General features: G+C 33.3%; 1 pseudogene; it reads right to left on the reverse strand.

Annotated features, from left to right (window-relative positions):
* Window positions 1-8,962: 8,962 nt before the first annotated feature.
* Window positions 8,963-9,538, reverse strand: LOC143557952 (kirola pseudogene; annotated as a pseudogene).
* Between the last annotated feature and the right edge of the window lie 2,161 nt (window positions 9,539-11,699).

Raw genomic sequence — 11,699 nt, forward strand, 5'->3', positions numbered from 1 at the left:
TTTCACGATCACGTCAAACGTTTTTTAGGAACGCTCTTACTCTCTGACTTGCTAGATTAGATCTTGAAAAAATGTATGCTACTATCTTTTGAAAAGATATAATAATCGGAATTGTTTGGTGGTTTGATCAATATCCATGGATCATCGTTTAAGAAATTAGCATCGACGATTTGAATGAATAAAAATGGTGAAAGGTCTTAATGAATAAAAATGATGAAGGGTTGGTTGTATTTATGTGCGATAATAATGTGTAATAAATTAATTATTAATTCATTTTAATACTCAAAAAAGAATTGATTTCAAAGTAAACCTTTACCATAAAATGAAGCCATGCACCATACTCACATAATATAGTGACGATTTTGTCATATGATTTGAAAGTCTTACACCCTATTAATATGGGTGCTCCGTCCTCTCTAAGATATTAAAATGACGTATTTAGTCATTTGTTTTGTCTTAAAACGAAGAGACAAATCTTTTCTATTTCGTTTTCATATCATATTAGATTTGACTAACCTTGGCTTACTGTGACAAACCAAGTGTACCTAACTAACCAAGTACTATAACTGTTTATTTACTCTTAACACCTTATAGCTAACAGTAACACAAACTAACTATATGTACCTAACTAACTACTATCAATTGTTTTTTACTCAACATGGTAGAAATTAAGGTGTTCATTTCTGAACATAATATTGTTAAAGGCAAATTGGATTTTAATAATCCTCAACTTAACACAGTTGGCCGATAATAATTCAAGCTTAGAAAGTAGCTGTCATCGGTCTCAAGTTTCATACTATTTGTTTTCATTGGACCCCCGTTAAAACAACTTAACGGTGTTATGTTTTTTCCAAATTTCAAATTGATAGTTTAGGGCTTTTGATCGGAATGAGAATAGGAATCGATTGATGTAAAACTTAACTCGAAACGGTGCTCCAAACAGCTTGATTTTTGTTAATTAAAAGTTTACATACCGTTTTGAGGTAAACCTCTCACACTTTTACCTATAGACTTATCACATATTTACACTCCTAACCGAGTGCACATGTTGAATCGTAACAAAAGGGTGTGAGGGATTTGACTATACAAAGGAGGAGCTGATAATTGAAAAGGAAAAAAAAAAAGATAATTAGCGGAGAGTTTGAGTTGGTTAAGTTATCTAGATAAAAGGATGTTTTGAGTTGTTTTGTTTATGGAACAAATGTTGAGAACTATGAAAACCGTATGATACCCACGTATATGATGATCATAATGGGACAAAATAATGTATTACCTTTAAACGCTATGTACAAGTCATTATCTGGATTGATAGTTCTTTTAACATAAGCATGTTGGATTTTAATAATCTAAACTTAATGTAGTTGACCGTGGGATCTCGTGAAAGAGTTTCGTGTCCGTGTTCATATCGGTGATCATGTCTTCTAGCGGGACGTTCGTTGATCATTATTTCAGGTTTGGTAATTTTCATCACAAGTTAAAAATTTGAAGGAGGGTTATGGCGTTTTGCTACTACGCCACTTTTTGCATAACCCTCAATTGATGACGGGAATGCCACACGGAGCATAACGCCTAAGGGTGAGGCGTTTTGACTACACATGGTCTAATAATATAACACTTTATTAAAACCGTACACAAATTCCAAACACGACAACATAATCAAAATCAATTATTTAGATCACCTTATAACCACCGGTGACATACATGATTTGAGTTTGATTTTGAATTATTTAGTTCTGTTGAAGATGGTGAGATTCGATGTCTTTGGTGATCTTCCTATAAAGGTCCATGAGGGTATCCGGATTAGGAACATCAGGGTTCCGCTTCTCATACTCGATGGTCCATGTGACCAGGTGGTTTGTACCATGCTTGTCTACGTGAACGTGTACAACACATGTCTTATATGGTTCTAGGAGATCTCCTTCAAGAACCTCAAAGGTGACCGACTTTTTCTCTTCATTGATGTCCTTGATTAGTGTTTTGGCAACACTGTCTTTTCCATCTGCAACCACAAATATTATATATATATATATATATATATATATATATTATCATCCAAACCTTTGATTTCAAGAAAACTAGCAGTTAAGGAAATTAAGACGTATATATAATACCATACCATGGAAATAGTTCCAGATGAGAACTGAGCCTGCGGTTCCAACTTCACCTTCATGGGTTTTACAATTTTTGATGGTGTTCGGGGTCAGGTTCGGAACTTGGTGTGGATTCCCCTTCCATAACTCGTGAAAAACATCACCATCCGACTTGATCTCGGTTTGGGTTTGAGGACCGAGTACAAGGCCGGCTATGAGGTAGGGCCAGGTAGTGGATTGACCCGGCCCAACACCTCGATATGCATATTTTTTTTTTAAATTATATATATTTTTTTGAAAAAAATATGTATTCCTAATGTTTAAACTAAACTAGTAAATTTGACCCGCGCTTTGCGGCGGGGCAACATGAATATACATACAAATCGTTAGATGTATGCGAGAGAAAAATATAATTTAAATGGTTAGTGTCGTCTTTATAATAGGCAGGATGTTTATTGGCTTGTTATCATCTTTTTCGTTCTAAACTTCGGTACATGTTTAATTTATCTAACCTATAGATAATAATAGTCTTCTTAACAATTTAGTCTAAGATTTCTAATTTTATTTTCATGATATGATCTAATTATACATGAAAAATAGATTGGATAACTATTAGTTTCTTTTGATTATATCGGAAAACTAAATCGTATACTTTTAGGAATAATCAATAGCCTAGTGACCTTCACATTTATTAACTACATATTTATAAAAATATCAAATAATGCATCACAAGTATCCTCTCATAGTAAAATAAAGACAAAAAAATTGCATCATTGTGTTCTATAATAATAATAATAGGAAAAGCTCAGGGGCGAGCCCTTAACCTTATGTGCATGAACCAATTCATAGTTGTTAGCATCCTCATACAATCTTTCAAATTACGTGAAGAAAGTTTGTAAATTATAGGGTGGAGTTTTGAGTGGATGTGAATGTAAATAATAGGGTAAAGAGAGAAAATGTAATGATTTTTTATAAATTTTGAAAAACAAAGTTTGCCCTCATTTATCTTTTAATATTTGTTGAATTGCATGTGAGTAGAGGAGAGAAAATTGTAATGATAAATTTATAGAAATGTTTTATTTAATTGAACAGGAAAAAAATATTTAATGTTTATTAATATAGTTATAGAGATAGAGATAAAGGATATTTTGAGAATGCTCTTCTATCGAACAAAAGTCAATCAAATTGAATAGCAAATTTATCTCACAACTAAAATCTGCTATTTAATATATATTATAATTACTCAACTAATTTAAGGCCCAAATTGTTTTCACCTTCGGTCAACAACTTTTCACGATTCTCGAAGACAGCTTTGACCAAATAGTCGAGGAATACTCAAACTTAGAATCAGGGCCGGCTGGAGGGTGGCGCCGGTTGGACCGCCGGCCGGGGCATGTAATTTTTAGGGGCCAAAATTTTTTTATCTATAGTTTTTATATATACATTTAAAAATATAAAACTTATAAAATATGAATTGCTCTTTATCATCTTATAATTATTGGGCTCGAAATTATTTTTTATCCACAATCCATTTAATTAAGCTTAAATCATTGGGCCCAAACTAAAACTAAAAACTAAAAAAAAATTAAATAAAAACCCGATGCAAAATAAAAGAAATAGTGATCGATGAAATTTCTCTTTGGTTCTTTCCTTCTTTGCGAATGCTGAATAACGACCAACCTAGCCGACCACCACTGTTGGTTCGTTGTTAACCACCAGGCTCCTCCACGGTTGACCAAGCTAGCCACTAATGACCAAGCTATTTTTTTTCCAATGTTAGGACTTAGGAGAGTTTCATGAATCATTGGTTAATCGTTAATTATTACGGTATTTGATTTTAATAATATATTTTTCTATGTTTATTATTATAACATTAAGCCTCGTTTAAAAAAAATAGATTATATATTTCGTTGCTCGTTAAGGCTATGGGTCTTTTTTTTCGGCTCGGCCGAAGTATTTAAATCCTCGAAGACGGCCCTGCTTAGAATACAACCTTTACAACACTGGTTGATAACATGGCTAGATATTTATCAAAACAATAACAGACAACAGAAAATATATATATATATATATATATATATATATATATATATATATATATATATATATATAATACAATGACATGATATAAATAATATTTTTATACATATATACGGATTAAGTTAATATAATGGGGACCAATATATTAGTTAATCAGATTACCTCTTTCATCGTGAATCACGAGTTAGGACTAAAATCTAAATTAGTCATCTCCTTAATTTTGGAGGTATGACTTTTTAGTTTCAACAACAATTGTTTAACGTAAATTAGTTGGTTTGCATTATATTAGTGTTTAACTAATAATCTAATCTATAATATAATTAAAATGTTTTATCAAAAGGAAATTTATAACAGTTAATACAATTAAACATGTTTTAGTTAATGTAGGTACGCGGCAGATAAATTGCTAAACCATAAACTTGAGATGGTAGGTTCATAAAGTTCTCGGGATTGATAGTGATCTAACCCTTTTTTATTTCTTTGAACGGGACAAAAAGACAGAGACTAGGAAGAAGCTAGCTTCAAGAAAACAACTCCCTAAGTACATCATAACATTATCATTAATAAAAAAACTACATCAATGTCTCCAATCTCTATATTTCTGTAGTAACCTTTGTTATTGAAAACTTTATCGTTACGAGAGATGGGGGACTTGGTTCTTGACGAAAAACCGATTTTTAGAGCAAAAGAGATGATATGTGTGAGAGGAAAGAGAGTGGCCCGTATGAAGACTCATGAGCACAACCCTTTCTAGAATGGGATCAACTGGAATTTGATATAGTTAGATAAGTGTATCGAGTTGAAAGATTTGAAATTTGTATATTTTCTATCATTGTTTGTTTATTTTCTTAGTTTTATCTTTAATTATTATTATTATTATCATTGTTTTTCTCAATTAGAATTGTATCTCTTTTGGATCCTTTTCAAAATGGGAGAGATCGATTTGGACTTGTTTTAAAGAGTTGTTGAATATTATTGATAGACAAAATGGCAAAAGACGTCCTTTACGTTTGACCTAATTTTCATTAGACGTCCTTTAATAAAAGAAATAGCAAAAGACATAACTCATGTTTCAAATTCCTTTCATGTTACGTCCTTTGGTACTAACTAAGTTAATTTTTTTTTGTTAAATATTGTCATGTGCAAGGCATGTGAGGGTAGTATTGTAATTTTACAATTTATTTAATACTTAAAAGTAAAATAATAAAAATATATATAACTCTCTCTCTCACCGAACTCTCTTTCACCGACCACCCTTGTCTTTGGAAACCCCCACCGTCTCCGGCTAACCACCGGCGCCTCCGCCTATCACCACCGTTTCCTGCAAACCACCGGCGCCTCCGCCTATCACCACCGTCTCCGGCTAACCGCCGCCGCCTCCGCCTATCACCACCGTCTCCGCAACAGCACAGTGACCAACACTATCAGCTCCTACACAACCTCTCCCTATTTAAATCAATTCCAATAAATGGTGTCTCGAATCACCTCCAGATTTCATCCCTCGTCTGCAACACAAACCTAAACTTATCTCATTCAAAGCACTGTCCACTCTTCACATCATTCCTAATCCTTCACCTTCAATGGTACCATGGCTCGATTTTATTAAACCCCCCAATTTCATCTCATAAGTCATTTGTTTTGAGTCGTCATACAACAAGAAGATAAACCCTAGATCTGATTAAGATGCAGGGGAGGCCGTGGTTGCCATCGTTGTCCTTAATATCTTATGTATGGTTGCCACCGCAAAACAATAAACCTGCCAAGTCCCCGAAAAAAACAAACTGAATCTTCACGGATCTGGATCTACAGGGTGGTTGTGATAGGCGTGGTGGTGGTGATAGGCGTAGATGGTGGTGGTTGCTGGAGGTTGGTTGGTGGCAGAACGAGGTGGTAGCTGTAACACCCCGGCTAAAGCGGAAACGCCCAAGTGTGACGTACAGATTGCTCAAACACACGTGACACTATTAGGTGACCATAATAACATTATTTCATTTAAATCTTCATGTAACACAAGTTTATCAAATAATACAAGTTGTAACAAATAAATAAACCAATTTCTCTCAAATCGGTTTCTAGAACCGATATTTATGCACTTCCATATAAAAGTAGCTGAAAAACAAAATACTGCTAACTTAACATTAAAATATAAACTTAGCTAACGATTTGAATGAAATTGACTAGAATCATGAAACCTCAGTGTTTCAAGAAACAGTGACAAAATATCAAGAATGACACTTTACGCTTATATCGACAGTCTTGATACTAAGTGCGTCCGCAACAAGCTCCATCTCTGTAGGTTCGGATCTATGTGATGGACAGCAAACCCAAGACAAGCAAAGTCTATCATTGTGGAGATAAGTCCTTGGGTGAGAAGTTTGCCTCAGCAAACAAACATGATGCGACACACTCTTTCTCTCTGTATCTCTCATACACATACACACACACACACACACACACATGTATATAATTAACTTTAATAGGTTTGTAGAGGTTTGTTGTTGTATTAAAAGGTGGGTTTTTTTTCTATAGAAAAGTTTGAAATTTGATGTGACAGTTTATAAAGGTTTGCTGTTACGAATGCTCTAAATATTTTAAATTATTCTAATAGATTAAATCCTTAAATAGATAATGAAATAATTAACTCATGTTGAAGTTTTAAAATGTATTGATTTTTTAAACAACCCGACACTTAACTTAGATTTTGGACCTCACACTTCAACCGATAAGGTTGAAGATCCTTTAGAGGTATGTATGTGTATCGGGAGAAATCACAAAACAGAATATAAAATTAAAACGAAAAATGTTATGATATAGTAAATATCTTTTTAATTGTATAGGGTATTGTCTAATATTTTACCTAAACCAAAAACAAAATTTTTTTTGTTCAACCCTAAATAATTTTACACCCATGTGTACTACAATACTACTTATGCACTGAATAATTTTACACCGTCACTTCATTTATATTCTTATGTATCTACAAACTATGAAAGCATTAGCAGCACCTATCTACAAATACAATACCCTAGAACTGAAAACCAGAAAAATAAAATATAACAATTCAAGCCAAAAAATTAAAATACAAAATTTTAAACTAAATGACCTTTTTCACGATCACGTCAAACGTTTTTTAGGAACGCTCTTACTCTCTGACTTGCTAGATTAGATCTTTGAAAAAATGTATGCTACTATCTTTTGAAAAGATATAATAATCGGAATTGTTTGGCGGTTTGATCAATATCCATGGATCATCGTTTAAGAAATTAGCATCGACGATTTGAATGAATAAAAATGGTGAAAGGTCTTAATGAATAAAAATGATGAAGGGTTGGTTGTATTTATGTGCGATAATAATGTGTAATAAATTAATTATTAATTCATTTTAATACTCAAAAAAGAATTGATTTCAAGGTAAACCTTTACCATAAAATGAAGCCATGCACCATACTCACATAATATAGTGACGATTTTGTCATATGATTTGAAAGTCTTACACCCTATTAATATGGGTGCTCCGTCCTCTCTAAGATATTAAAATGACGTATTTAGTCATTTGTTTTGTCTTAAAACGAAGAGACAAATCTTTTCTATTTCGTTTTCATATCATATTAGATTTGACTAACCTTGGCTTACTGTAACAAACCAAGTGTACCTAACTAACCAAGTACTATAACTGTTTATTTACTCTTAACACCTTATAGCTAACAGTAACACAAACTAACTATATGTACCTAACTAACTACTATCAATTGTTTTTTACTCAACATGGTAGAAATTAAGGTGTTCATTTCTGAACATAATATTGTTAAAGGCAAATTGGATTTTAATAATCCTCAACTTAACACAGTTGGCCGATAATAATTCAAGCTTAGAAAGTAGCTGTCATCGGTCTCAAGTTTCATACTATTTGTTTTCATTGGACCCCGTTAAAACAACTTAACGGTGTTATGTTTTTTCCAAATTTCAAATTGATAGTTTAGGGCTTTTAATCGGAATGAGAATAGGAATCGATTGATGTAAAACTTAACTCGAAACGGTGCTCCAAACAGCTTGATTTTTGTTAATTAAAAGTTTACATACCGTTTTGAGGTAAACCTCTCACACTTTTACCTATAGACTTATCACATATTTACACTCCTAACCGAGTGCACATGTTGAATCGTAACAAAAGGGTGTGAGGGATTTGACTATACAAAGGAGGAGCTGATAATTGAAAAGGAAAAAAAAAAGATAATTAGCGGAGAGTTTGAGTTGGTTAAGTTATCTAGATAAAAGGATGTTTTGAGTTGTTTTGTTTATGGAACAAATGTTGAGAACTATGAAAACCGTATGATACCCACGTATATGATGATCATAATGGGACAAAATAATGTATTACCTTTAAACGTTATGTACAAGTCATTATCTGGATTGATAGTTCTTTTAACATAAGCATGTTGGATTTTAATAATCTAAACTTAATGTAGTTGACCGTGGGATCTCGTGAAAGAGTTTCGTGTCCGTGTTCATATCGGTGATCATGTCTTCTAGCGGGACGTTCGTTGATCATTATTTCAGGTTTGGTAATTTTCATCACAAGTTAAAAATTTGAAGGAGAGTTATGGCGTTTTGCTACTACGCCACTTTTTGCATAACCCTCAATTGACGACGGGAATGCCACACGGCGCATAACGCCTAAGGGTGAGGCGTTTTGACTACACATGGTCTAATAATATAACACTTTATTAAAACCGTACACAAATTCCAAACACGACAACATAATCAAAATCAATTATTTAGATCACCTTATAACCACCGGTGACATACATGATTTGAGTTTGATTTTGAATTATTTAGTTCTGTTGAAGATGGTGAGATTCGATGTCTTTGGTGATCTTCCTATAAAGGTCCATGAGGGTATCCGGATCAGGAACATCAGGGTTCCGCTTCTCATACTCGATGGTCCATGTGACCAGGTGGTTTGTACCATGCTTGTCTACGTGAACGTGTACAACACATGTCTTATATGGTTCTAGGAGATCTCCTTCAAGAACCTCAAAGGTGACCGACTTTTTCTCTTCATTGATGTCCTTGATTAGTGTTTTGGCAACACTGTCTTTTCCATCTGCAACCACAAATATTATATATATATATATATATATATATATATATTATCATCCAAACCTTTGATTTCAAGAAAACTAGCAGTTAAGGAAATTAAGACGTATATATAATACCATACCATGGAAATAGTTCCAGATGAGAACTGAGCCTGCGGTTCCAACTTCACCTTCATGGGTTTTACAATTTTTGATGGTGTTCGGGGTCAGGTTCGGAACTTGGTGTGGATTCCCCTTCCATAACTCGTGAAAAACATCACCATCCGACTTGATCTCGATCTGAGCAACTCTTTTACCACTCAATGCCATCTCTCTCTCTCTCTCTCTCTCTCTCTCTATATATATATATATATATAGAACTTGTACACGGGGATGAGAATTACTTGTTTATATCTTCTATATTTATAGACCTCCACGTCCCCTAATTAATAAATGAACCACGTACTCTACTATTCAGTATAAATGTATTATCTTACTATACTAGCCAATACTAGGGCAAGTATGCTAATTAGGAGCCGAGTACATAATTAAGTTACTACACTGAGTACGACGGCTAGGAGCCAACTTGGCCGAGTACGTCGACTTTTGACCGAGTAGTCCGACTTTTGACCGCGGTCAACTATATTTGGCCAACTTGAATAAAGACAGCTCGGTTTGGGTTTGAGGACCGAGCACAAGGCCGGCTATGAGGTACTGCCAGGTAGTGGATTGACCCGGCCCAACACCTCGATATGCATATATTTTTTTTAAATTATATATATTTTTTTGAAAAAAATATGTATTCCTAATGTTTAAACTAAACTAGTAAATTTGACCCGCGCTTTGCGGCGGGGCAACATGAATATACATACAAATCGTTAGATGTATGCGAGAGAAAAATATAATTTAAATGGTTAGTGTCGTCTTTATAATAGGCAGGATGTTTATTGGCTTGTTATCATCTTTTTCGTTCTAAACTTCGGTACATGTTTAATTTATCTAACCTATAGATAATAATAGTCTTCTTAACAATTTAGTCTAAGATTTCTAATTTTATTTTCATGATATGATCTAATTATACATGAAAAATAGATTGGATAACTATTAGTTTCTTTTGATTATATCGGAAAACTAAATCGTATACTTTTAGGAATAATCAATAGCCTAGTGACCTTCACATTTATTAACTACATATTTATAAAAATATCAAATAATGCATCACAAGTATCCTCTCATAGTAAAATAAAGACAAAAAAATTGCATCATTGTGTTCTATAATAATAATAATAGGAAAAGCTCAGGGGCGAGCCCTTAACCTTATGTGCATGAACCAATTCATAGTTGTTAGCATCCTCATACAATCTTTCAAATTACGTGAAGAAAGTTTGTAAATTATAGGGTGGAGTTTTGAGTGGATGTGAATGTAAATAATAGGGTAAAGAGAGAAAATGTAATGATTTTTTATAAATTTTGGAAAACAAAGTTTGCCCTCATTTATCTTTTAATATTTGTTGAATTGCATGTGAGTAGAGGAGAGAAAATTGTAATGATAAATTTATAGAAATGTTTTATTTAATTGAACAGGAAAAAAATATTTAATGTTTATTAATATAGTTATAAAGATAGAGATAAAGGATATTTTGAGAATGCTCTTCTATCGAACAAAAGTCAATCAAATTGAATAGCAAATTTATCTCACAACTAAAATCTGCTATTTAATATATTTTATAATTACTCAACTAATTTAAGGCCCAAATTGTTTTCACCTTCGGTCAACAACTTTTCACGATTCTCGAAGACAGCTTTGACCAAATAGTCGAGGAATACTCAAACTTAGAATCAGGGCCGGCTGGAGGGTGGCGCCGGTTGGACCGCCGGCCGGGGCATGTAATTTTTAGGGGCCAAAATTTTTTTATCTATAGTTTTTATATATACATTTAAAAATATAAAACTTATAAAATATGAATTGCTCTTTATCATCTTATAATTATTGGGCTCGAAATTATTTTTTATCCACAATCCATTTAATTAAGCTTAAATCATTGGGCCCAAACTAAAACTAAAAACTAAAAAAAAATTAAATAAAAACCCGATGCAAAATAAAAGAAATAGTGATCGATGAAATTTCTCTTTGGTTCTTTCCTTCTTTGCGAATGCTGAATAACGACCAACCTAGCCGACCACCACTGTTGGTTCGTTGTTAACCACCAGGCTCCTCCACGGTTGACCAAGCTAGCCACTAATGACCAAGCTATTTTTTTTCCAATGTTAGGACTTAGGAGAGTTTCATGAATCATTGGTTAATCGTTAATTATTACGGTATTTGATTTTAATAATATATTTTTCTATGTTTATTGTTATAACATTAAGCCTCGTTTAAAAAATATAGATTATATATTTCGTTGCTCGTTAAGGCTATGGGTCTTTTTTTTTTGCTCGGCCGAAGTATTTAAATCCTCGAAGACGGCCCTGCTTAGAATACAACCTTTAC

This window comes from Bidens hawaiensis, unplaced genomic scaffold (assembly GCF_021521415.1).
Source record: "Bidens hawaiensis isolate Kalapana, Puna unplaced genomic scaffold, B.hawaiensis_p1.1 tig00019292_1, whole genome shotgun sequence".
NCBI classification, from domain to species: domain Eukaryota; kingdom Viridiplantae; phylum Streptophyta; class Magnoliopsida; order Asterales; family Asteraceae; genus Bidens; species Bidens hawaiensis.